The sequence below is a fragment of the Canis lupus genome, chromosome 24 (genome assembly GCF_048164855.1).
Source record: "Canis lupus baileyi chromosome 24, mCanLup2.hap1, whole genome shotgun sequence".
Lineage (NCBI taxonomy): Eukaryota > Metazoa > Chordata > Mammalia > Carnivora > Canidae > Canis > Canis lupus.
This window is the reverse complement of record NC_132861.1, coordinates 43,094,292-43,120,118: the sequence shown is the minus strand read 5'-3', so window position 1 is coordinate 43,120,118 and position 25,827 is coordinate 43,094,292. Positions and strand designations below refer to the sequence as shown.

The 25,827-nt window shown below is 35.5% G+C and overlaps 1 long non-coding RNA gene across 2 annotated transcripts; it reads left to right on the top strand.

Annotated features, from left to right (window-relative positions):
* Positions 1-2,225: 2,225 nt before the first annotated feature.
* Positions 2,226-25,027, top strand: LOC140616128 (uncharacterized). Of its 2 annotated transcripts, XR_012016654.1 has the most exons (5): positions 2,233-2,305; positions 3,022-3,354; positions 6,968-7,307; positions 8,083-8,267; positions 24,624-25,027. It is a non-coding gene; the product is annotated as an uncharacterized lncRNA (long non-coding RNA). The 2 variants fall into 2 exon arrangements; XR_012016653.1 differs by lacking the exon at positions 3,022-3,354 and having other exon boundaries at positions 2,226-2,305.
* The last annotated feature ends 800 nt before the right edge of the window (positions 25,028-25,827 follow it).

Sequence of the window (25,827 nt, the reverse complement as noted above, 5' to 3'; positions counted from 1 at the left end):
ATATTCTTCCTTTGGGCTATGCAGTTTGGCCCCTGGGTACCTCTCAGATTTCTTCCCACGCCACTCTCCCTTGCTGGCTCTGCTCCAGATGTGGTGGCCAAGATCTTTCTTTCCTTAGACCTTTTCACTCCCTGTCCTTTCCACTGGGAACACTTTGTTCCTAGATCTTGCACATTTGGCTTCTTTTTAACCTTCGTGTCTCAGCTAAACATCATCTCAGTGGGAAATTATCCTGACCAAAAGTTTTTCTCCTTCCTCCAGCCACTCACATTAATAATCCAAAATCGGTATTAATGTGTATTCATGTGTTTATTCTGTTTCCCTCTGTTGACAAATGGATATTTCATAAAGCAGGAATCCTGTCTGCTTTTTTCCTCTGTTATAAACCAGTAAGTATTACCACACTGGGCATAGTAGACCCTCTAGAAACATTTACTAAATGAAAAAAAATGAATGAAATTGCATGCATCTCATGCTGGTGTCATTTCTTCCTTGTTTGCCTACTGAATGGAGTGGGCACAGAATATTTCTGTTTTTGTGTTCTGTAATAGGTGTGAAAAAACAGCCAGAAGAGAAGGTGTGGGAAAATACAGGGATGGAAGGAAGAGAATAAGTGCATGTCTTTGAGGAGAAGTTTTGGTATTCTATGTGACAAACTGCATTCCCTTGGGAAATAATTTTCAGTTCCTTAGGCGGAAGTGTGGTATAACAGCACCTTTCTTGGTAAATGGATGGTCTGCCTCAATAATGCTTGTGATATCATATACTATATTTCGATATTTGGTGCATTTCTCTTGGTTGCTGAGACTGGAGAGAAATTTCCCAGTGGCAAGAAAAGGAAGCGCTCTGGTCCTCTGATTGCAAACTTCACTTCATGGCACAAATAAAGACCCAGTTGTGACCGGGTTTGAAAGGGATTGAAGCTCTAAGAGTAAAAGCAGATGATTACTGTCACTGAAAACTTCAGGTGAAAAACCATTTTATTCTGAGGTTGGATTGGGAATTGGAATTGTCACTTCTATGCCAACTTGAGCCTCAAACTGTATACTTTAATGTGTTGTCATCCTACATCAACTGGATCTCTCAGAAAAATAAATAAATTAATTAATTAATTTAAAAAAAAACTGGAAGAATGTGACCTGGCCAAAAAAAAAATAAAAACAAAAACAAAAACAAAAACAAACAAACAAACAAACAAAAAAACCAAAACTGGGCAAAAAAAAATATCCCAAAGTATTTTTTTTTTTTTTTAGAAGAACTGAGTCTCCTTCCTTTCCCTTACGGATATGATGCCCTTTGAACAAAACAATCATCTTGGCATTCACCTCAGGAGTTGTTTCTAGCACTGAATATTCCACCCCACTATCATCCTGTTAGCTTTTTCACTGCACTCTTCAGGATTTTCACCAGAGTGAGGGGCTGGTTGAGAGAGAATCCTGCAGGTGTCTATTTCATCTTTCATTTCAAAGTGGGAAATCCTTGGCAGCAGGAAGCACCCTGCTGAGATGGAAGAATAAATAGCAAATTACAGGTCGACATTGCTAGGCTCTGACTCTCAAGTTTTTGTTGAGGTGGCAGCTGGGGATCAGGAAACAGTTCTGCTAGGGGTGGGATGGGTGGAGAATGCAGAAGGAGAGTGGAAGGGAGAAGGATGTTTTATCAACTACAGCCTGTAGGAGTCTCGAACTGAAGCCTTTTGTTATGTTCTGGATCACATGGGATTTCAATTCTGAACTAGCGCGTGTGGTAGGAACTTAAGAAGAGAGAAAATGAGAGTAGAAAGGCAGAAAGAGTAAGGTACTAGGTGGCCATGGAAAGACTGAAAGATTCACACTCTTAATTCAGAGAGTGCACTTGCGGATACACCCTTCAAAGAGCATGAGGAAATGGAGCCAACACATTGTATACAATGTTTATTTTTAAAGCAAATATCTTCAGTTCTTAGATGAATTTTCCAATACCTACAAAAGTCATTTACTTAAAATTGGTATCTAGATAACTATAACTCTAAAATCTCCTAAATTATTATGAAATATTTTAATGTAAGTATAATATTTGACTTTTATTAATTGTTCATTGGTAATAGGTGCTGGTTTTTTCTTTTAAGATTTTATTTCTTTATTTGAGAGAAAAAGAGAAATGGAGAGAAAGTGGGGTTGGTGGTGATGGGGGTAGGGAAAGGGAGAAGTAGGCTCTCTGCTGAGCTAGGAGCAGAACAAAGTGGGGTTCTATCCCAGGATTCCAGGATCATGACCTGAGTGGCAGGCAGACACTTAACTGACTGAGCCACCCAGGCACCTAACAGGTACTGTTTTAAATGTCTTAACTTGTATAACTCATTTATTCCTCGAAGCCTTCTTATGAAGTAGGTCCCACTATTATCTCCATTTTATAGCTGAAAACATTGAATCATGGGGTAGATGAGGAACTTACTCAAAGATTGTAAAGAAGTTTCTAGGAAGAGACTGTTGTGGATGTGAGTGTATTGGAAGATAAAGGACATTATTAGATCCAAGAAATTTGGCATTGCTGTTGTAATATTACATAATGTACAGTTTACCTAACCAAGCAAGTGAATTCTGGAGACTGGGTAAAATTAATCCTTGAAAATGGTTAGGCACTTAATTTCTTTTTTTGCTTTGGTTATAGTTGTCTTTTTTCAGAATACACTTGCTCATATCTAAGTGAAAAGAAATGACTATCCAGTTTTTTCTTTTATGTTTTGGGGGGAGAGGAAGCAAGTTAGTTGGAAAAAAACAAATGCTAAGAATGCCCAGGGTTTGGTCACCCATTCACAAGTGAACTGAATGGCTCTTTGCTTCGAGGGAATAAGACATCAGCAGAATGGCTTCAGGTCCTAAATGCAGGCAGCCTGAGGAATGTATGATTTGACTCCTCAAATGAGGAGTCATCATTCATCATTCATCAAATGCTGTTTGGGCAGCTGTTGTATGTTCGGCACTCTTTTAGGTTCTAAGAATGAAAAAATGAATAACATTAAAATGTTTGTAATTGTTATAGTCTGTTTCCTTCATGAGCTGAGTTCATTGATGAGATGGACTGGGAAACAAAATAACACTATAAATTGGTGAATGCTGAAGCAGGGATATATGGGAGAATGAATGGAGGCTGGACATCTAACCCAGGAGATTCAGGATGGAGGACATTTCAGCGAGTCAGGACAGTAGGAGGGAAGGCACTGACAAGAAACCATGTAAAATGACTGGAACTTAGAGAAGACTCATCCATTGCTGACATTAAGCATGACATTCTGGAACTTTGCTTTGTCCTGTCATATAAAAACTCTATTCAAGACTTCTTCCTGTCTCCATTACAGCTTATCACTAAACACAGGTTAGTCTATCTCCATCTCTTTACCTACCTTTTGGTTATAACATGCTGCATTCACTAAGGGCTCACTATGAGTCTGGCACAGAGCTAATACTTTCATCTCTTATCCTTTTTATCTTTAGAAACCTTCTGTGAGGTAGTTTTCACTATGATGACCCTTTCTCCCATGAAAGAACTGATGCCTAGAGAGGATAAATCCAAAGATGGCTTAATTAGTAGCTGGTGCAACTGGGATTCAAAATCAGGTCTATTTAATGCTAGGGTCTGTGTTCTCCAACTGACACTGTTTTGCCCTCCTTACAAAGCAGCTAGATCTCTTGTGACATTTCCTTTTCTAGTATATCCTTGTAAAAATGCAAATCTCAGACTATCACAGATAGGTAAAAGATTTCACAGACTTGAATGAATACCTCGGTGTCGATACTTGGAGAAAGTAACACATTCTCTTTTGTCAATAACAAATCTGTTTATGTTTTCACCCAATTTACCTGGTTAAAATACAAGAAGGTGATCCACGATGTAAATATTTTGTAGAGCATACCACCCTCAAGAAGAAAGGACCCTACTTCCACCAGTTCTCTTCTCCCACAAGAAGACACATGGCATTTTTTATCTTATTCTCCAAGGCCAATGTTCTTCATTACCTGATAGATACCTTCTATTATTCTGTTGTAGAAATATATAGATCATAGATTCCGATATAAGTATGTTTTCTCTTACTCTCTTGTACTTTTTTTTTATTCTTGTACTTTTTTTTCAATTTGATAAATATATGCCAGAGATTCCAAAAGCAATGATTCTCCTTTGAGTTATCTAACATTTCAAAACCTCACAACTGTGATGCCTGGGTGGCTCAGTTGTTGATGGTTGAGCATCTGCCTTCGGCCCAGGGCATGATCCTGGGGTCCCAGGATCAAGTCCCACATTGGGCTCCCTGGTGGAGCCTGCTTCTCCCTCTGCTTGTGTCTCTGCCTCTCTCTCTATCTCTGTGTGTGTCTCATGAATAAATAAAAAAAATATTTAAAAAAACATATTCGAAACCTCACAACTGTCAAAGATTTGAGGTCAGCATATTAGTTTAGAAAAAAAAGCTCTTTTTTTTTAAGATTTTATGTATTTATTTTAGAGACAGAGAGAATGTAAGCTGAGAGGAGGGGCAGAGGGAGAAGGAGATAATCTCGAGTAGACTCCGTGCTACTCATAAGCCCAATGTGGAGCTTGATCTCACAACCTTGAGATCATGACCTTACCTGAAATCAAGAATTGGTCGATTAACTGCACATCTAGGCACGCCATGGTTCCAGCTCTTTGATTAACTAGCTCTATAATATTAGGTTGCCTCTTTGAGCATCCATTTCCTAAACTATGGAGATTACACAATTTCGAAGGTCTTTCCCATGTTTAGAATACAGCGATTCTACTGCTTCACTGGTTTCCATACTTGTGTTGCTAAAAAGCAAATCCCAGTGCTTTATGTAGTTGTTGCTATCATCCATGAGCTGTTAACTTCTCTAGTGTTGGCCAGTTTGGAATGAGTTTTTGGTATCTAGCAATCTGAAGAGAACGACCAACAAGACAAATTTTAACAGATAGGGAATGATCTTTACGATTCACAGTCTGAATGGGTCCTAGAATAAATGTCCTGGTGGTGAGAAGCAGGATAAAGACAATTCGAAAATTATAAATCTCTGAGTATAATGAGTCTGTTCCAGGCTGATCCCAAAGGTTCCTCTTGGTTGGCAAAACTACAGTGCTGCCTTGAGTAGCCAGATAAGCAGCAACTCAGATATATTTATGTGCCTGCAGAGATATAAAGTAAACTCATCCATGGAAAATGAAAGGCAAATTCAATTTAGTTGAATGACAAGACTCCCTTTTAATGAAGAGAGAGAAAAGCAGAGATCCATGTGTTTCTTAGTCATTATCCCAAGTGGGGGTGGGGGTGGGTATTTATTGTGAGTCAGGGCAGTTTCTATCTTCAGGCTTTGGAAAAAAGTGCCATGGAAATGAAAGATGAGCTTCTTTTCTGCCATGGGGATATATGCCACAATTAGCAGGAGTTGATGGGGCAGTTTTAAAGAACTTGTCATTGCCTTGAGCCCACCGCACAAACAACACAGCTCCACCTTTCACTCCTACCATATAATTATTTGATACATGCAGCCTCGGTGAACAATCTCAGGGGTCGTAAACAAGTATTGAGCACAGTCTCACTCAGAGCAGAGCTCACAAACAAGGTTTAATCTCCCGCATGTGAAAAATGTTAGGCGTGCTTTCTCGGTGCATACGAAGACATAATTCAGCAGCCTGGGAATGCATGAAACTCAGGCTGGCGGCAGATGCTCAAGCGATTCACAAATAGTACTACAAATCTTTCATTACATTTCAGCCTTTGCATTAAGGCAGGATCTTGTTATTTTGCGATGGTTTTAGAAAGCGATTATCATTTCCAAATTAAGCTTTAAGGAGCACACTGGTGAATGGTTTAGCTTAGTTCACATTCAGGGAAATGAAGAGATTTACTATTTCACAAACACCGGAAACAAACAAAAATGCTCTGGTAAAAATAGCAAATTACAGACTATTAATAGGTGAGCGATTTCATCAAGTTGAATGGACAGCCTGAATGTTGATGCTTGGTGAGAGCAACACATTCTCTTGCACCGTTTTATGGAAATGCTTTGGTAAACAGGCATTTAGGAATTCAGTTCACATATGTGAACTCTAAGTATTGTTATCTTTTACTCAAAAGTGCTTTGATGCTTACAACATAGAAAATAACATTTAAATGAATATTATAGAGACAGAAAAAAGACAAAAGATGAGAACCAAGGGAAAAAAGGAAAACTCAAGTGTCAATGTAAGGGTTAAGGGAGTTTGTGTGCCCAACTTCATGGAACTCTCTGGCACCTGGGCAGTGTTTACTCACTGTTCTAGCCTGGGATCTGTGTTGGCTGCATGCTGTGGGGTGGGGCGGGGCAGCTAGAAAGATGCTAAGGGTCACCTGTCCTAAGCCTTCCCTCTTTGCTTGTGCACAATCAGCTATTTCACTTTTCATAAACATTTCCACTACAAACAGAGGGATTATGATAAACTGTGTCCTGCAGGAAACACTAAATACACATTTTATAAAGGGGATTTAGTTAATTTTTTCAATAGGTAATAGGTGATATGATACATGACCTGGCTAAATGCTAAACACATAGCATTCTATTTTTTTTAAAAGTTTTTAATAATTTATTAGTGAGACACACACACATACACACACAAACACACACACACACACACACACACACAGAGAGAGAGAGAGAGAAGAGGCAGAGAGAGAAGCAGGCTCCATGCAGGGAGCCTGATGTGAGACTGGATCCTGGGTCTCCAGGATCACGCCCTGGGCTGAAGGCAGCACTAAACCGCTGAGCCACCTGGGCTGCCCTAAATTTTTATTTTTATTTTTTTTTAAGATTTTATTAAAACACACAACATTCTAAAGACACAAAGCAGTATGCAGTGACTATGCCCTAGCTACGCAGTTATTTCCCCAAGCACTGGTTTTGTTGTGGTGGTTGTTCTGAGTAGACTTCCAAGTATACTTCCTTCTCCCCTTCATCATTCACAGGCATTTTCCCCAGTAAACCCTTGGACTAATCCCGTGATGTGATCTGCCGTGTGGAGGAATCAAAGTGATACCACTGTGAAACTGTATCCGAAAAAAGAGAGGAAGGAGAGAGAATGGGGCAAAAATAAATTGAAGAAATAATGCCTGCAATTTTCCAAAAGTTGCTGAAAAACAAGGTTACAAGAATCTCATCCCAAATGTGACAGAATTAATACAAAGCAAGTCATACCTAGACACATTGTATTCATAATTCTGAAATGCAGTGATAAAGAGAACATCTATGTGAAAAGCAACCAGAGAAAAACCACACATTCCATATAAGGGAACATTGGTACAAATGGTAAGAGTTATTGTTCATGTAGCAATAATGAGGCAAGATGTCAGTGAGAAGACATGCCTTAAATGCTAAAAGAAAAAAATAAAACTATCAATCTAGAACGATATATGCAGCAAAAATGTCCTTCATGAATTAAGACATAATAGAGACATTTTTCGGGTGGAATTTATTGCCTGCTTTATAAGCAATGCTAAAGGAAGTTCCTCCAGCTGGGAGAAATGATACCATATATCATCAGGAAGGAGTGAAGAGCACCAGAAATGATGAATCTATGGTGCATATTTTTAAAACTATTTCTTTCTTAATTCTTTAAAATCCAATGACTTTTTAAAAGGAAAAAAATTGGGATTGTGTTTGGAATATTTAACATATAAAAATGCAATACATCGGACAACTACATACAGCATAAAGGGTCAGGATATATGGAACTGTGTGGTCACAGAATACATACGTTGAAATGTTATGATACTAATTATAAATAGATCATGAAAATGTAGGATAAAATATTATAATATCTCAATTAACCACTAAAATTAAGCATAAAAATCTAATAGACACATTCAACCAGAATTCTGTGAGGTATTCAGTTAACTCAAAAGAAGGTAGAAGAGGACAGAAGAAAAAGGAGGTTCAGATAAGACAAACAGGAAATATAGCAAAAAAGTACATCCTTATCCAATTATCTCAACAATAACACTCAATGCAAATGAATTAAACACTCCAATTAGAAAACAGAGATTGTCAAACTGGGTTGTTGTTTTTTTTTTTTTTTTTTAAGCACACAGCAACTGTATGTGGTCTACAAGCAGAATTCTTTATGAAGACAGATTGTAAATAGGCTGAAAAAGATAGACCTGCAAATGTCAATAATTGGAACCTGGAATGTATATATTAATACTGGATGAAGTAGACTTACTGACAAAGTTGTTTTCAAAACAAATGAGTTATTTTACACTGAATAAGGTAAGTCACCAGTAATCCATGACCATCATGAATGTGTGTGGATGTGCCTAATAGTAGAGTTTCACCATTTATGAAGTAAATATTGAGGGAATTAAAATTAATGAAATCAACTTTTTGGTGTATTTATGTTCAAATCTACCATTATAGTTGGAGATTGTAACGCCTCTCCCTCGGTAATTGTAATTGGTAGCACAGCTAGACAAGACACCAGTAAGAGCATAAACAGCCTTAACAGCCCTATTAATCAACCAGCCTAGCTGATATTTATAGAACAGAATACCCAACACATTTTCTTCGCAGATACATAGTACGTTTACCAAGATGGACCATATCCAGAGTTATAAGACAAGTCTCCATAAAGTTTGAATGATGGACAAATTACAGAGTAGAAACCAGTTAACAGTGAGCTCTATAAAGCCCCAATATTTGAAATTACATGGCACACATCTATAAAAAACCATCTTGTGAAGAAGATAGTATATGAGAAAATAAAATATCTTGAACTGAATGATAACAAAATTACAATACAAAAAGGGATTTATAGATGTAGTTAGAGGAAAAGTTAGAGTTTTAAATGTTTACATTAGATAATGAGAAAAGTCCAAAATTACTAATGTAAGGTTCTACTCAAGAAGCTAGAAAAAGGAGAGCAAGCTAAGCTCAAAAGAGAAGGAAGAAAATTAAAAAAATAAAACAATAATCAGTGAAACAGAGAGTGAGGTTGAGCATCTTTTCAATGCGTATAGGAGTCATTCGTACTTCTTCTTTATACTAAATTATTGATTTACTTAGGCATTTTGAAATATTTGTGTTGATTCGTATTAATGCTCTTTAAACATTAAGGACCATAGTCTTCAGGGAAATACAAATCAAAACCACAGTGAGATACCACCTCACTCTGGTCAGAATGGTTAAAATGAACAACTCAGGAAACAACAGATGGTGGTGAGGATGCAGAGAAAGGGGAACCCTTTTACACTGTCGGTAGGAATGTAAATTAATACAGCCCCTCTGAAAAACAGTATGGAAGTTCCGCAAAATGTTGAACATAGAGCTACCTTACAATTCAGCAATTGCACTACTTGGTATTTATAAAAAGGATATAAACATAGAGATTTGAGGGGCACATATATACCCCAATGTTCATAGGCAATGTCCACAATTGTCAAAATCTGGAAAGAGCCCAGATGTCCCATGACAGATGAATGGATGAAGAAGATGGACACACACACACACACACACACACTGAAATATTACTCAGCCATTAAACGAATGAAATCTTGCCATTTGCAATGACATGGACAGAACTAGAGGGTATTATGCAAAGTGAAATAAGTCAGAGAAAGACAAATACCATATGATTTCACTCATATATGGAATCTAAGAAACAAATCAGGTGAACATAGGGAAAGGGAAGGAAAAATAAAGTAAGACGAGAATTAAGAGGAGACAAACCATAAGAGACACTAAATTCTAGGAAACAAACTGAGGGTTGCTGGAGGAGAGGTAGGTGAGGAGATGGGGTAACTGGTTCAGGAGTATTAAGCAGGCACTTGATGTAATGAGCCCTGGGTATTATATGCAACTGAAGAATCACTAAATTCTACCTCTGGAACTAATTAAAAAAAAAACACTAAGGACCATAGCTTACTACTTTCAAAATCATTTCTTTATAGAAATATAATTTACATACCTCATGATATTACCTTCAGTTGACAACATAATGAGTTGGTATTTGTAGATATTGAGAAGTGATCACAACTACAAGTCTAGTTAATATCCAGCACCATACTTAGTTAGAATTTTTTTCTTGTGATAAGAACTTTAATGATTTACCCTTAGTAACTTTCAAGAATGCATACAGTATTAACTACAGTCACCATGTTGTACAGTGCATCTCCATGACTTATTTACTTTATAACTAGAAGTGTGTACCTTTTGACCTCCTTCACCAATTCTGCCCACCTTCATCCTCACTTCTGACAACTACCACCAGTCTGTTCTCTGTATCTGTTGAGCTTGTTTATTGTTGTTGTTTGTTTGTTTAGTTTTTGGATTTCACGTATAGATGAGATGGTACCATATTTGTCTTTCTCTGTCTGACTTATTTCACTTACCATAATGTCCTTTAAACGTTAAGGACCAGGATCCCTGAGTGGCTCAGTGGTTTGGCACCTGCCTTCGGCCCAGGGCATGATCCTGGAGACCCGAGATCGACTCCCACGTCGGGCTCCATGTTTGGGGCCTGCCTCTCCCTCTGCCTGTGCCTCTGCCTCTCTCTCTCTCAGTGTTTCTCATGAATAAATAAATAAAATCTTTTTAAAAAAGAAATAAACATTAAGAATCACAGCTTATTGCTTTTTTATGGGTTTTCTGTTTGTTTTTCGGTCATTGTCTTTGATTATAATTCTTTGCAATGCAGACATTTTGAGATTTATATATTTCAAATAACCAGCCTTTCCATTTATGCTTCCTAGATTTTGTGTCTGATTTAGAAATGCCTTTCCTACAAGCTTCCTACAAACTAATGATTTTATGGTTTTACTTTTAATGCTTAAATTTTTGATTCATCTTAATTTTATTGTAACTGATAGAGTGATCCAATATTGGTTAGACGGCCAACCAATTGCCTCATCACCATTATTGAATAATCTCTATTGTTTCTACTGACAGGCATAACCTAAAATAAAATCCTCTATGCTCTTTGGGTCTATTTACCTACTCTTTCTTTGATCTATCTATCTATCCGTGTACAATAAGACAGTACAGTAATCATTAAAGCTTTATAAGACTAGTCTCAATTCATTAACCTTCTCAAGTAGATATGACATGGATGTTCTTACTTGATGATTTTTCTGTATTAATTTAAAATCAGCTTATCTGTTTTTTTAAAGGCCTAGTCACTTTCTTGGGAAGGTTATAAATTTATAAATTAGGAAGGATCAGTGGTTCAATGACATTGAATCTTTTACCTAAGGTTATGGTAAATAATTTATTCATTGAAGCCTTTTGTGTACTTCAATAACATTTTAGATTTTTCTTAATATGGATTTTGCACCAACTGGTTCATGTTTATTTAAGTGTTAGAAATATAGCTACAGATACATAAATACAGGTATAGAAAGCACCCAGCCATTTTACTGATTTTTTTATTACTTGCAATGATTTTTAATTGAGTTTCCTGAGTAAATGATCATATCTTCTGCAAATAATGATACTTGTATCCTCATCTTTTCCAATTTTTATACCCCTTCTCTTTTTCCATGATAGTGGTCATTCTAGTTTTTAAGAAGAAATTTTTCACTGCTTCAGTTAGTATAATTCAAGCCATTAGTTTGATAAAGACATGTTAAAGCCTTATCCTTCCATTACTATGTTGAAAAAGTTTTTTCTCATAAATAATGGATGTTGAAATTTTAGCTTTTGAACTATTAATACAGTGAATTATGCTAATATATTCTTAACACTAAGTCATACATTATTAGAATAAAGACCACTAGATTATTTTATATTATAAGACTTTTAATGTGCTGCTGAACCTCATTTGCTAATATTCTGTTGAGAATTTTGTAGATCTTCATAAGAAAGAGCTAACATTATTGTTACAATTTATTGCATTTTGTTACCAATATTCTATCACTTTTATAAAAATAATTTGAAAGCTTTTTTGACCTGTGCTCTACAAGAAGGCTTGACAAACTACTGCCAACCACCTGTTTTTATAAAGTTTTATTGGAATGTAACCAACAATACTCATTTATTTATATATTGTCTATGGCTCTTTTCACTCTGTGGACAGAGTTGATTAGATGCCACTGAGAATGGACATAGTTCACAAAGCCAAAGACATTTACTCTATCCCTTTACAGAAAGATTTTGTAGACTACTGCTATAAAATCATTTAAGTGGCAATGTAATTATTGCTTAATTAAGGCTTGATAAGATTCCATTTGGAACACTCTCAACTCATCATTAATTCCCTATGTCTACGTTTCTTTCTGTTTGTGTGTGTACTGGTCTGCTCGAGTTGAAACTTGATTTCTTTATGTATACTTTCACATCTAAATGCTCCTTCTATCTTTCCCTGTGGTTAATTTTATTGTTTATATTTTCCAAATATTCTGAACTTTGGTTTGGAGTTATTGATTTAAGAATTAAGCTTTTTTTTTTTTTTAAGTTTAGGCCATTAAGGTTTTTTCCCTAGTTTTTATATGAAGTTATAATTTTATGTCTTTATGGGCTATCTTTTAAAAATAATTACGTTTACAATTCAGTATTCATTGAAGTTTTTTTTTATGCCCTAATATATTTTGAATGTTCCAAGTCCTTGAAAAATACACGTAGTCTCTATTTGTGAAATATTGAGCTTTTAATATGTACATAGCTTGATGTATATGATTAACTTGTTATTTACATCTTTTATATCTTTGCTTATCTTTCTCCATTGATCAGTCTTTCATTAAACTGAAGGGCTAATTAAAACTTCCCATTACTCTTTGTATTTCCTGTCATCTGTGTTTCTGAATTTTGATTACAAAATTGAGTAACACAGGTTTGAACTGGGTAGGTCCACTTATACATGGATTTTTTTTCAATAAGAACAGTACTATAAATGTATTTTCTCTTCCTTATGATTTTCTTGATAACATTTTCTTTTCTCTAACTTATTTATTATAAAAATATAGTATGTCATATATATAACATACAAAATAAGTGTTACTTGGCTATGTTCTCAGTAAGACTTCTGATCAAGAGTAGGCTGTTAGTAATTAAATTTTTGAGTCAAAAGGGTTATGTGAATTTTTGACTGTGTGGGGAATCAGCATTCTAATCCTCATGTTGTTCAAATGTCAACTGTATATGTTATTTGGCCAATAGATGATCACGACTATTAGATGTATATTATGGCATGCAACCTTTATGGAATTCTTTAATTCATTAATCCTCTTTATGCTGAGTTTAACTTTGATGTGACAATTACCACTCTTGTTTTCTTTTCTTTTCTTTTCTTTTCTTTTTTTCTTTTCTTTTCTTTTCTTTCTTTTCTTTTTTCTTTCTTTCTTTCTTCTTTCTTTCTTTTTTTTTTGATTTTTTTTTAATTGGAAATCCACTCTTGTTTTCTTTGGCTTTGTATTTTTAGGAATTATTTTGAAGCCCTGTTTTTAATGTTTTTTTTTTTTTTTTTTGCAATTTTGTATGCTTATTATGTATAACATGGTATTGAACATAACACTGATTCTTTGTTCTTATATATAAAATAATTTGATTTTATGATTCAATCAGTTCCATTTATTTAGACATGTGAGTTTAACCATCTTACAGTTATATTACAGATTTATTTTGTCATATAAGTACATTTAAAAAAAAAGTACATTTTTTTCTATGTGTTCCATTTCAATTGCATTTTTAATTCTTATCTCACTCTTTATGTGGTGTGCATGGTCTGTGATTTGGTTTATGTACATGTATTTCTTCTGATAATTTGGAGAGTTTGAATTTTTGCTTTTGTAATAATTTTCATAATTATACCATTAAAAAATAAAAACAACCTTTTATTATAATCTGTCATGAGAATAATTGTATCTCCTTTTTATTGTTAAACCATTTTTAGGGATCCCTGGGTGGCGCAGCGGTTTAGCGCCTGCCTTTGGCCCAGGGCGCGATCCTGGAGACCCGGGATCGAATCCCACATCCGGCTCCCTGTGCATGGAGCCTGCTTCTCCCTCTGCCTATGTCTCTGCCTCTCTCTCTCTCTGTGTGTGACTATCATAAATAAATAAAAATTAAAAAAAAAAAAACCATTTTTATTATTCTTACTAATCTCTCTTTACTATGTATACATAAGCATTCTGTATAATCAATAATATATTGATTATAGCTATGTCTTAAAATTATAACTTTGTCTTAAAAATACTATTCATATTTCATTTTTTTCTCTTTACAATTATTTCATACACTGCTATTTTATTTTATATAATCATTGGAATAATTATATTTCTGATTCTTCCCCATTTTTCCTCAACTGATTGATTCTGGTAGATTATATTCTTTTTTTTTTTTTTGATTATATTCTTTATTTTAGTGATTTCTTTTATACCTTTAGCCACAGTCATAATGATATTAGTTTATTTATCAATTTAAAATCCTGCCTTTCAAAAAAAAATAAAATAAAATAAAATAAAATCTTGCCTTTCTCCTATAGACTTAGATGAGAATATCAGCAACTTCTTTCAGTGTTGTCTCTAAGTCTTTTAAATATATTATTTTAATACTACTTAAATAGAAAAAGACTGTGTTCTATTATGTTACTTAATCTCTGAGTGCCTGTACGTATAATCCTATTTATATATACAGACAGAGGCTAAGTGACATAATTGAGTATAAATAATAATAAATAATACCCCCCACCTCACAGAAATTATATGAGGCTGTAGAACAGTGTCTGGTACTTATTAAACACTTAATAAATGTTAGCTTTTTCATTATTATTTTATCATTAATCATAATACTTACATTTATCTTACTTAGTCTTGTTCATAGAGTTAAATGGGTTTAATAGCATTTATACTTATCTTTTAGGTGGTTGAAAGTGGTCCTTTTGTTTCTTTATGGGGGACTCAATAACCATATTTCCTGATTTGTTTTATGTCTAAAACATAATGCAGGTGTACCCTGTTTTATTGTGCTTTGCTTTATTGTGCTTTTTATCTATGGAAGGTTTGTGACAACCCTGAGTTCAGCAAATCTATCAGTACCATTTTTCCCTTTGTGGCTCTATTTCACAGTTTGGCAATTCTCCCAATATTTCAAACTTTTTCATTATTGTTATATTTCAATTACTGCTGTCTGATGATAAAACTTTAACAATTAATTGTTGCTGAAGTGGTTTCCTGAGATAGAATCTACTCCTGGTGAAGACACTGTGAAGTCTGCTGAAATGACAATAAAGCATTAAGAATATGATAGAAACTTAGTGGGGAAAGCAGTGATAGGGCTGGAGATGACTGACTCCAATTTTGAAAGAAGTTCTGTGGGTGAAATGCTATGAAAAAGTGTCACATGCTACAAAGAAATCTTTTGCGAAAGAGTCCATTAGTGAGGCAAACTTTATTGTCTTATTTGAAGAAAGACCAGTCTCATACCACCCTTGGGCAACCACCATGCTCATCAGTCATCAGCCATCAACATCTGGGCAAGACCCTGTGCCAGCAAAAAGGATTAGGACTTGTGGAGACCTCAGATGATAGCATTTTGTAGCAATAAAGTATTTTTAAATTAAGATATGTACATTGAGTTTTTTAGGCATAATGCAATTCACTATTATTACTAGACTATGCTATAGTATAAACATGACTTATATAGGCACTGAACCAAAAAATTCATTTGACTTATTTTGTTGCAATATTCACTTCATTGTTGTGGTCTGGAATGAAAACCACAATATCTCTGAGGTAGGCCTGTGGTTCGTTGCTTTTATGCTTGAATGATGGCTTGAACAGGTCTGAGATTCTTTGAAGACTTTGGGAATGCTGGTCACTGCCTGGTCTGATTTCATGCTGCTGTGGAGAACCTTCAAGTCAGAGTGATATATTTCATCTTAGTGGTGGCAACTTGATCATTCAATCTTGAGGCACCCTAAAATGTGTCCTATATATTTGATTTCTGATAGATGCAGGTGTATTTTGGTAATTTTGAGAATGTTTTTGAATATTATCTTTGGATATCTCTTAAAAATATTTTAGTACCTTAGATGTCTTCATTAAGGACACCAAATCACCGTTTGTGGGAATATTTTTACATTACTTTTATAACTACTATTTTTCTCTTTTATTTTTGCTTTAATCTACTTTCATTCCATCTTGATGATTGCTTTTCTTTTCTTTTTTTTTTATGATTGCTTTTCATAATCCATGTTACCAAGTTCTTTGCCAGGTGTTTAAAGGTGTCTATTTTCCTCTGCTGCTTCTGCTGAACTTTGTTTCCTAGATGTTCTTCTATGTCTTCCATGTCCTCTTGAAACTCTGATTTTAGGGCAGCATTTGGTTCATGAAATTTATTTATTTAAGGTTTGATAGCTAATGGTGATATAATTATCACGATTTTAATTTGTTCCATTCTCATGTAATATAGAATTCGCTATTTATTTTCTATTCTATTTCCTTTCAGTAAAGCACATGGATATCCTTTACTTGGGTAGTTTTTGATCATTAAGAATATTTGATTTAGTTAAATTCCTCCGAGACCTACTGTTTTCAGGAAGTTCATGGAAATAAGGCCAAGAGCTATGTTTTAGGCTGGCAGAAATTTTCTGTGACACGTGGTTTTTTTTGTGAGCATGAATGGGCTTTACCACTCTTTCTCCTAACCACGAAGGTGGCAGCAGCAGGGATACTTAATGCCGAGCATTTCTTCTCCTGCGTCCCCTCTGGCAGATTGCTTCCTTCAAGAGGGCTGTATCTGGATGATGTGTCCTACTTTCATCCTCTTGGTATCAGTCTGGGTTCAGAAAACCTCCACCACAAGCGTGATCTCCTACTGCCATTCTTCCAAGAAGACATTCTTCCAAGTGGTTGCTTTTATTCTGTAAGTTTTCTTAAGATTTGCATTTGATTCCCTCTTGGCTTCTTTCAGCAACTCTCTGTGACCTTCACCTCATCTGGCTGTCCCTTCCTCCTATCTTGTTCTCTGGTATGACGGATGTTTCTTGGTTTCCTCAGACATGAATCTGTGTTATGCCTTTGTGCTCTCCTGGATGTCTGGCCAACATCATCTTTACCGCCATGGTAAAATCACAAGAGGAATATTTTTGCTGTTACTAATTAGTAATTCTGGCAACCAATTTTGATGTTGGCAAATGACCCTGTGAGAGCAATATTTCCTTTTCCCTGTCACTGTGAGCAGCCGAGCCTCATCAGCTCCCCTTTTCTTGGTCATATAATACATTAAATAAAAAGATTGACTTATTAATCATTAAATAGTCTTCTCTTGTTCCAATTCTGTTCCTTTCCTGTCATAAGACCTCTGCCAGGGGAGAAACCACTTCCCCTTGTCCTCCCCCCCACCCCATTTATCCAGCTATTTATATCCTGCATGCAATATTTATATGATAAAATGTCAGTGCATTTTGATCTAACTCACCTTGTAAAGAATGTCACCAAGGACTGGACAAATACCTCCCAGACCCCACAAAGCCTGGACACATCAGCCTTGTCTGAGGTGCACTCCAACCTTCTCTTTTTCCAAAGCTTCTCTACCTTTCAAAGCTCAGCAAACATCCTGTATTTTTTTTTAAATTTTTTTTATTTATTTATGATAGTCACACAGAGAGAGAGAGAGAGAGGCAGAGACACAGAAAGAGGGAGAAGCAGGCTCCATGCATCGGGGGCCCAACGTGGGATTCGATCCCGGGTCTCCAGGATCGCACCCTGGGCCAAAGGCAGGTGCCAAACTGCTGCGCCACCCAGGGATCCCAACATCCTGTATTTTTAAAAAGACTTCTCTGACTTCGGAACACACAGTGAAGTCTCTCTTCTCTGAATTCCTCCTTATGTTTCACCGTGGTGTGTAGTGGGAGATGAGCACACACATCTGGAGACAAACTGCATGCATTGAAGCCTGTTCTGCAAGTCACCAACTGGGTCCTCTCAGTGACTTCTCTCAGTGTCCTAACCTAGAATACCCAAGGCACATGCCTTCATAGTTTTTTTTTTTTCCTATGGCTGCTAATGATAAAATTGACCTCATGGGGTTTTGCTGTTGATTTAATTAAATTAACAAATGATGTTGCTATGTTATATAAGAGCTATTATTTACAAATACATATATTTTGACAATGATGCTTTCTGTACCAATAGGTACCAAACACTATATTAGCTGCTTTAGTCCGTGCTTTTTCTGGGGATGAGGTGAGGTTCCAAAATTCTTGTGTGATAAATTGTATGATGTATATATATATTTTTTTTTTTTTACAATTTTTTATGTATAAAAGAAACTGGACATATTTAAAGAGTACTTGGTGAGTATTGGCAGAGGTAGATTCCCATAGAACATAATCACAATGAAGACAGCAAATATTCCTAGTCACTCTCAAAAGTTTCCTTGAGCCCTTTTGTAACTTATCCTTTCTTCTATTCCTGTCTCAGGTAATGACTGATCTTTCTGTCCCCCTTACAGATTACTTTGAATTTTCCAGAATTTATATAAATGGAATTATACCACTTATTTTTGTGTCTGTTTCTTTTCAAAAGATTTATTTATTTATTTATTTATTTATTTATTTATTTATTTATGAAAGAGAGATAGAGCATACATACATAGGGGGGAGAGGCAGAGGGAGAATCTTATGTAGATTGAGTGGGGCTCCATCTCATGACCCTGAGATTAAGACCTGAGCCCAAATCAAAAGTAGGATGCTTAACCAACTGAGTCACCCAGGTGTCTCTGTTTTAATTTTTTTTTCCACCTTAGTGTAACAGGTTTAGGGCCTATCCAAATTGTTGCATTCATCAATGTTTGCCCTTTCTATTAATTATTAGTATTCAATTGTTTGGGTATTCCTCGATTTGTTTATTCATCAAACTATTTATGGACATGGATTGCTTTTACTGTTGGGACATTTGGGACATTATTAATTGAGCTGTTATGAAATCCATGTGCAGGTCTTTCTGCAGCTGTTATCATTTAATCTGAAGAAAAGCTCCTGGGTCATATGATAAGTACATATTTAACATTTTTATGAACTAGACACACTGTCTTTTTGTACACCAATTTCCCTGGGCCCTTATTGCTCTTCCACATATAAATGAAAATTTTTGGCAAATAGATTTTGAAGGGATTTCAGGTAAAAGGGAAAACATGCCCATGTGATACACAAGAATAGAGAGAATGTTCCTATTTTCCACTATTAGTTAAGTAGGTGTTCAAGTACATCATGATAAGTTTTGTAAGTGCAAGAGATCTGGCCCTTCTCATTCACAATTAGAGCCTATGTCTTTCAGGTAGTGCTTGTCTGGCATGGAAGAGGCTGGCAGCAACTTGTTTTTGAATAAATGTTTGAATAAATGAATATCTGAAAGTTTGAGCGAATATTTATTTTGAGGTCAACTTGCATATTGACATGTGAAATTATTCCTGACAAATGAATAGACCTGGAACTTCCCTTTAAAAAATGGATTTTAGAATAATATATTTACATATCCTGTCTCAAAAGATGACAGTGACATAAGCAATTTTGTGCATTTTTTCATTTGTCATCCTTCTGTGTTACATTTGGTTGTTAGGGTTCCATACAGACATATCTCAAACTGCACAAATAAATTATAACTTATTTGAAGGCATTTATGCATTATTTGTTTCCACTATAGCACTGAATGCACTACTATGAAGGCTGTAGGTTGTCATTACATGTTTGTCGACAGACTGAATGGTAATAACTATGATTGCAGGACTATTAAAATTCATTCAGTCAACACTTATTTGCTGAGAAAGCACTCCATTGGCAGGTAGTGTTTTAGGGAATGTAGAAACATCAGTGACCCACAAAGTGGGGCTTAAATTTTAATGGGAGATGACAGACAGTAAACAAAATAAGTAAAACAGCTGATACCCCACATGGCAACACGTGTGTTGGAGAAAAGTAGGCAAGTATGGTGACGAGGCTCAAGCCACATAGACATTGGCAGAAGGGCACTTCAGGCAGAAAGAAGCACATGCACAACATTTAGGGTGGGGAAGTCTCTGTCAGGGAGTATCTTGGCTGACGTCAAGGACAGTGTGCTTGAAGTAAGGTGAGGGGCAAGATGGTAGGAGCTGAGGTCAGGGAATGCGGTCAGGTCTTCTTGGTCAGTGTAAATATATTAGGCTTCACTGAGTAAGCTGGGAAGATATTGGAAAGTAATGAGTTAATGAGTGATATGATTGATATTATTCGTGGTCCAGATCACTTTGACTATAGTGTCAAGAATAAACTGTAGGAGTGAAATGGGACCTCAGGGAGATGGGTTGGGAGTCTGGTGTAATGGCACAAGGAAGATATTAATAGATTGGATCTGGGTGGCATCAGGGGAAGAGGTGAGAAGTGTGAGCAATCAGGTGGTATTTGGAGCCTGTTATTGAGAAACCTCTAGACATCGGCATGGCGATGTGGAATGGCCAGTTGAATATACAAGTCTGCAGTTCAGGTGAGAACTACAGGATGGAGATCATCATTTGGGGTCAGGCTACAAAGATGGCATATGGGCCTGGGTGAAAGGAATATTATAGTTAGGGAAGATGTCCAGGGCTTGAACCCTTGAACCCTGAAGGACTCCAATAATAAGAGGTCAGGCAGATGAAGAGAAATCAGTCAAGGAGACCAAGGAGGAGCAGCCAGTGAGTTAGGAAGAATGCCAGAGAGTGTAGATTCTTAGGAAGTTAAAGCGTGTAAAGAGGACAGACATGAGGTTGAAGCTGGGATGATGGTATGGCTGTTAGTATGGCCAGACATAAGAAAAAATTCTGGTAGTTCCTGAGGACTTGATATTTAGTTGCAGGTAACTACTGGCTGCAGTGAAATCAAGAATGAGTCTTACCAGTTTCTACCTGTTAAAGTGCTGGGGCCACTGGTAGTAGTTGCTGAGGCACCCATTCCTTTAGATTGTAAAATATACCATAAATAAAAATCAAGGAGGTGCTTCATCTTATAAATACTACACACAGGTTATGAGTGCCTAGAAAACTGGTGAAGGGGAGAAGTACTGCATCACTCCCCAGGTTCAACTCTCACCCATGGGGTCTTGGACTTCAGGGTAGCTACTTTGGTCAGTTAATCTAAGCTACAGAACCAAAACCAACAGGAAGGTAAGACTCAGAACTAAGCTTTTTGAGGATTTAAAAAAAATACTTCCAAAGCTTTTATTGAGTGTTCCTGGGATGTTTGGTAGTTTAAGGATCTTGTGTCTGTTTTAAGAGATTATTTTTGGAATCATAATGAATTTGACTGTGGTTTTGCCTTTCTTTTTTATTTTATCTCTGTGTGCTTTAGAAGATGAATTTGTCTGAAGAATACAAGAAGCTCTTCACTTCTTGGTTTTAATATCCCTCATTTATAAAAGAGCTTTGGGGGAAGAAATGAAGAAATCATTTAATTCTGTATGTTTGAAAGTAGACACCTTAAACCTTAAACCACACAGAATCTGAATTTTATGGTGTGAGATACTCCATTTCTTCGATAAAACATCTTTGTTCCACTTTCATCAAATTTTCAAAAAGTTTATACACATCGATTATGATATGCTACCTACATCTATACTAAGATATAGCCCCTCTTTTAAATTCCTTCTTTAAATTTAAATTTTAGTTGTGAAAATTCCTAATCTGTATTAGCACTCACCATAAACAGAAGTAATTCTACACTTATAGTTATATTGCTTTTAAGTGTATCTTCCAAAATTTATTACTTAAAATGAAAAAAAAAAGGAAAGAATTTAAAGAATTCTCAGAAATTGCAACATGGTCTACAGAATACTTCTATGCTGATGAATGGCTCCTTGAGGAAAATCAGCTCTCTTATTAATATAACATCTGGCTTGCATCTTGCATAAATAAAAACACAAGAGCAGGATAGAAGTAACGGAAGAGGAAAGAGGGAGGAAGGAATGTCGGTTTTCTAGCATAATAATCTCTAACAGCCAAGAAATCTAATTAGAAGAAATGTCGTCTAATGAGACTCTAGTCAAGAAAATTCCACAGGAGAAGGCAAAGCCACTTGGGACAACAGAAGAAATAGTGAACCAGTTAAGGAATCTAAAAACAAATAAATAAAAAACAAAAAACCGAAAACTCAAACAGCATTCATTGACACTGACTTCAGAACTCCTTTCAGTCAAAATGGCAACTATTAATGGCTTCTCTGGGGATCATTTCTGACTTTGACCACAGAAATTCCATGGCTTGGTTAATATGTTTTAAGAAGCACTCCACTGTTCTCATCTGCATGATCAAATTTCTGTCTTTCCCTTTGTGCATTGTCAGCCTGGAAGAAGGGAACATGACTAATGAAAGATGTAAACAGAAGCTAATTCTCATGCTTTTGCATGGATGGGTAGAATGGTTCCTCCTCTATAGGAAACACTAGTTCTGATAATTCTGTTGGAGGTCGACTTGATATTACAGTTGAATGTCATTGATTTTCCAGTTAAATCTTGTTTGATTTTTCCAGATTTGGAAACTGAAGCAATGAAATGAAATTGAAGAACATTGAGTAGTAAAAAACAAAAATAATGCAAGCCAGTAAATAGTAAAAATCCAAAACCAAAAACAAATGTAAAATAGGAAAAACAATAAAAATGAGACCGGGGGTTTTCCATGATGTTTTCTTGTTGTTATTGTTTTAATCAGTTAGCTACTGTGTGCTTGACATGGAATGCTTGGTATTATCTTTTTCCTATCTTGGCTCCATATTATCTAGAAAGAAAGGGCAGCCAAAAGCTGGTTTCTGTTGCTTAGTGAACCTCCAAGATTCTGGAGACATAAACTGGCCACATAGTAGAGTCACACAGATTAGTCTACATAACAGGATAAATTTAAAAAATCAAGAAAGTGGAATTTGGGATTCTTCCAACAACACACACACACAAACCCTGAAAAAATACAATCCATGATATAAAATATTTATTTTTCTTGGTTTCCTAAAATCAGATTCCTCAGTACTGATAAATACTGATAAATGTTTCTCTGCCTTTCTCCTATTAATCATCTTTATTTATGACTTGATAAGAACTCTCCTGATGTAATAATCGAGTAGCATGTTCAAAATGCTGGCAATAAATATTGCATTCTTCAATTATATATACCAACTAAGTTAATAGACCTTTGAAGATGGATAACTTTTGACCCATCGTTTCTAAGAGTTATCCTAATTGAATAGCTATGCAGAAACTTGTGTAGGAGTATTTATTTCATAATTTTTATAACAGTGAAGATTAAAAACAAACCATATAGTCTCTTAAGAAGGAATGGTTTACCTATATAGTAGCATAGTCATACCATGGAGTAGTATGATTTAGCCACTACAAAGAGGATGCAGAGAATCAAGTTAATTCTCGTCTTTACCTGACTGCCTTTTATTGTGAAACCATCCTTCTCCAAAGAGTATCATACACTCTAATGAATGATATGACATGAACTAGAAATGAATGTTTATAGAAAGTTGACTGCTATAAGTAGGAATTTTAATTATGGATTCCTATGTCTTCATCAAGGTGCTCCTAAAGTGATCATGCCCCACCTTAGAGGTAAGCACAGATGATCCATCCAAACCCAGATTCTCATTTCCTTGACCTCTTTAAGCATCAGTACCTTTCCCCTTACCATCCCTTGGCTCTCTGTTAACTATTATGTCCTAGATATTATTGTCATCACTTAACCTCAATTTCAATGTCCCATGATCCTTATTCAGCTAACTCATTCTACTATTGCTAATTCAGAAATGTTTAGACATCACTAAGAACAGTCCCTCATCACCTCAATTGCCTTCTTTCTCAAGACAATGAAACAACAACAAAAACAATTCCACTCTGAGTTATCCTAACAGTCTAGTCTTCCACACTTTAATCTGGAAAAGGATCACCAGTCTTGGTCATGCAGCTTGAGATCTGGACAGGTACATCTGTTGTCACTTTCACCTAGTTTGAGATTTTTCTTTTTTATATTTTTTTCATAGAAATAACAAAATTTCTATTCAATCACTTTTCTGTGAAATAAAGTTTTTTCTTATCTGGAATAAGATTTTTTTGGGGAATATGTATATACTTGAGTTAGCTGGTTTGTCACATCTTTAAACATACTTAAATATGTAAATATGAATATTTCTCTTTTAAAAATATATTTATTTATTTATTCATGAGAGACACACAGGGAGAAAGGCAGAGACACAGGCAGAGAGAGAAGAAAGCCCCCTGCAGGAGCCCGATGTGGGACTCCATCTTGAGACTCCAGGATCACGACCTGAGCCAAAGAGACGCTCAACCACTGAGCCACCCAGTTGCCAATATGAATATTTCTAAAGCAAATTACCCTGAATACAGTTTGAAACACATACACATGACAAAGCAAATAAGTTAAATATGCCAATATCATTAGAAACCAAGATTTTCAGTACAAGAGAAAAGAAACATATTACAGGATCAAAGAATTAAAGTAAAAACCAGTTAATCCTAAATGTGAATTGGAAATAATAGTATGAACTTATGTTTTTCATGATTTTTTTCCCTTATCTCTGTCCACTAAAAAAAGTTTAGAAACAATGGTCAATCTGTAGCAATGAATACCCTGTAGAACCTAGGTTATGATCTCTAAATATCATTTGTCTCTCAACAGGAAATCAGAGCACCTTGTAAGATGGCTGAGTCCAGGTCTAAGACATGAAATGAACAAAATGAACCAGGAAACTCTCTCTACACCAGATTAAAGGGACACTGCTAAAGGCTCTGGGTTGTGTCAGGAGTAGTTGGAAACCAACTTGAAAGAGTTTCCCTGGCAACATACAGGAATATCTGAGCATCATAAATAGACAAGATCTTAAAACTTCTCATTATAGGAAAAAAATGTACCTATGTATGGAAACAGATGTTAACTAGATGTATTGTGATGATCATTTCACAGTATGTACAAATACTGAATCATGATGTTGAACAACTGAAGCTGATATAATGTTATATGTCATTATATTTCAATAAAAATAAATCGGTAAATAAATACAACCTCAAGACTTTGAAATACAACACCTATGTTAAAATGTGCATGAGTTTTTAATAACATAAAGAGAATACTTCCTATACAACCTTTGGAGAAAGTGAGAAATCACAATCTGTCTGAAAACTGGAAAACAAATGGAAAGAATCAAGCATTATCCTCTTTTCTATCCTCAGTGTAATTATTAAGAGAAATAGTCTTGGTTATAAGAATTGTTATACATGTTAATTGCAGAATAATGGAATTAGGATATAACCATTTTCTCCCCCTAATGCAATAGTGAATGTTTATAGATAATGATCATGAGTGGTTCCCCAAATCATTAGTAAAAAGTGAATAGAAACCTTTATAATGGATGAATCAAGCTAGTAACACCTGAATCCACTGATCAATATTAATATTTGAGTCTTGAGGGTGAGGGTTAGAAGGAAGAGATTGGGGGGAAAAAATGAAAACACTATGTGGATTCTAATGGTAAAATCCAGAAAATGGTAATTCTACAAGACAAAAAAAAAAAAAAAAAAAAACCAACTTTTTTTCAAATAATAAATTGAAAGCAGGAAAAAGAAGGAGGGGGAAATTGATCAGAAATGAAGAGACTTCAGAGACATATCAACCAAATGCCATATGTAGAATTTTTTGGATCCCAATTGAAAAATATGAGCTGTATAAACATTTATGGGACAATATTTATGAGATATTTGGGGAAAATTTGAACATTCACTGGGTATTTGAGTACGTTATGGGATTATTGACAGTAATTTCAGGTGCAAAAAAATGACATTGTATTTATGTTAGAAAAGTAGTCTTATCTTTCTATATGTGGTTT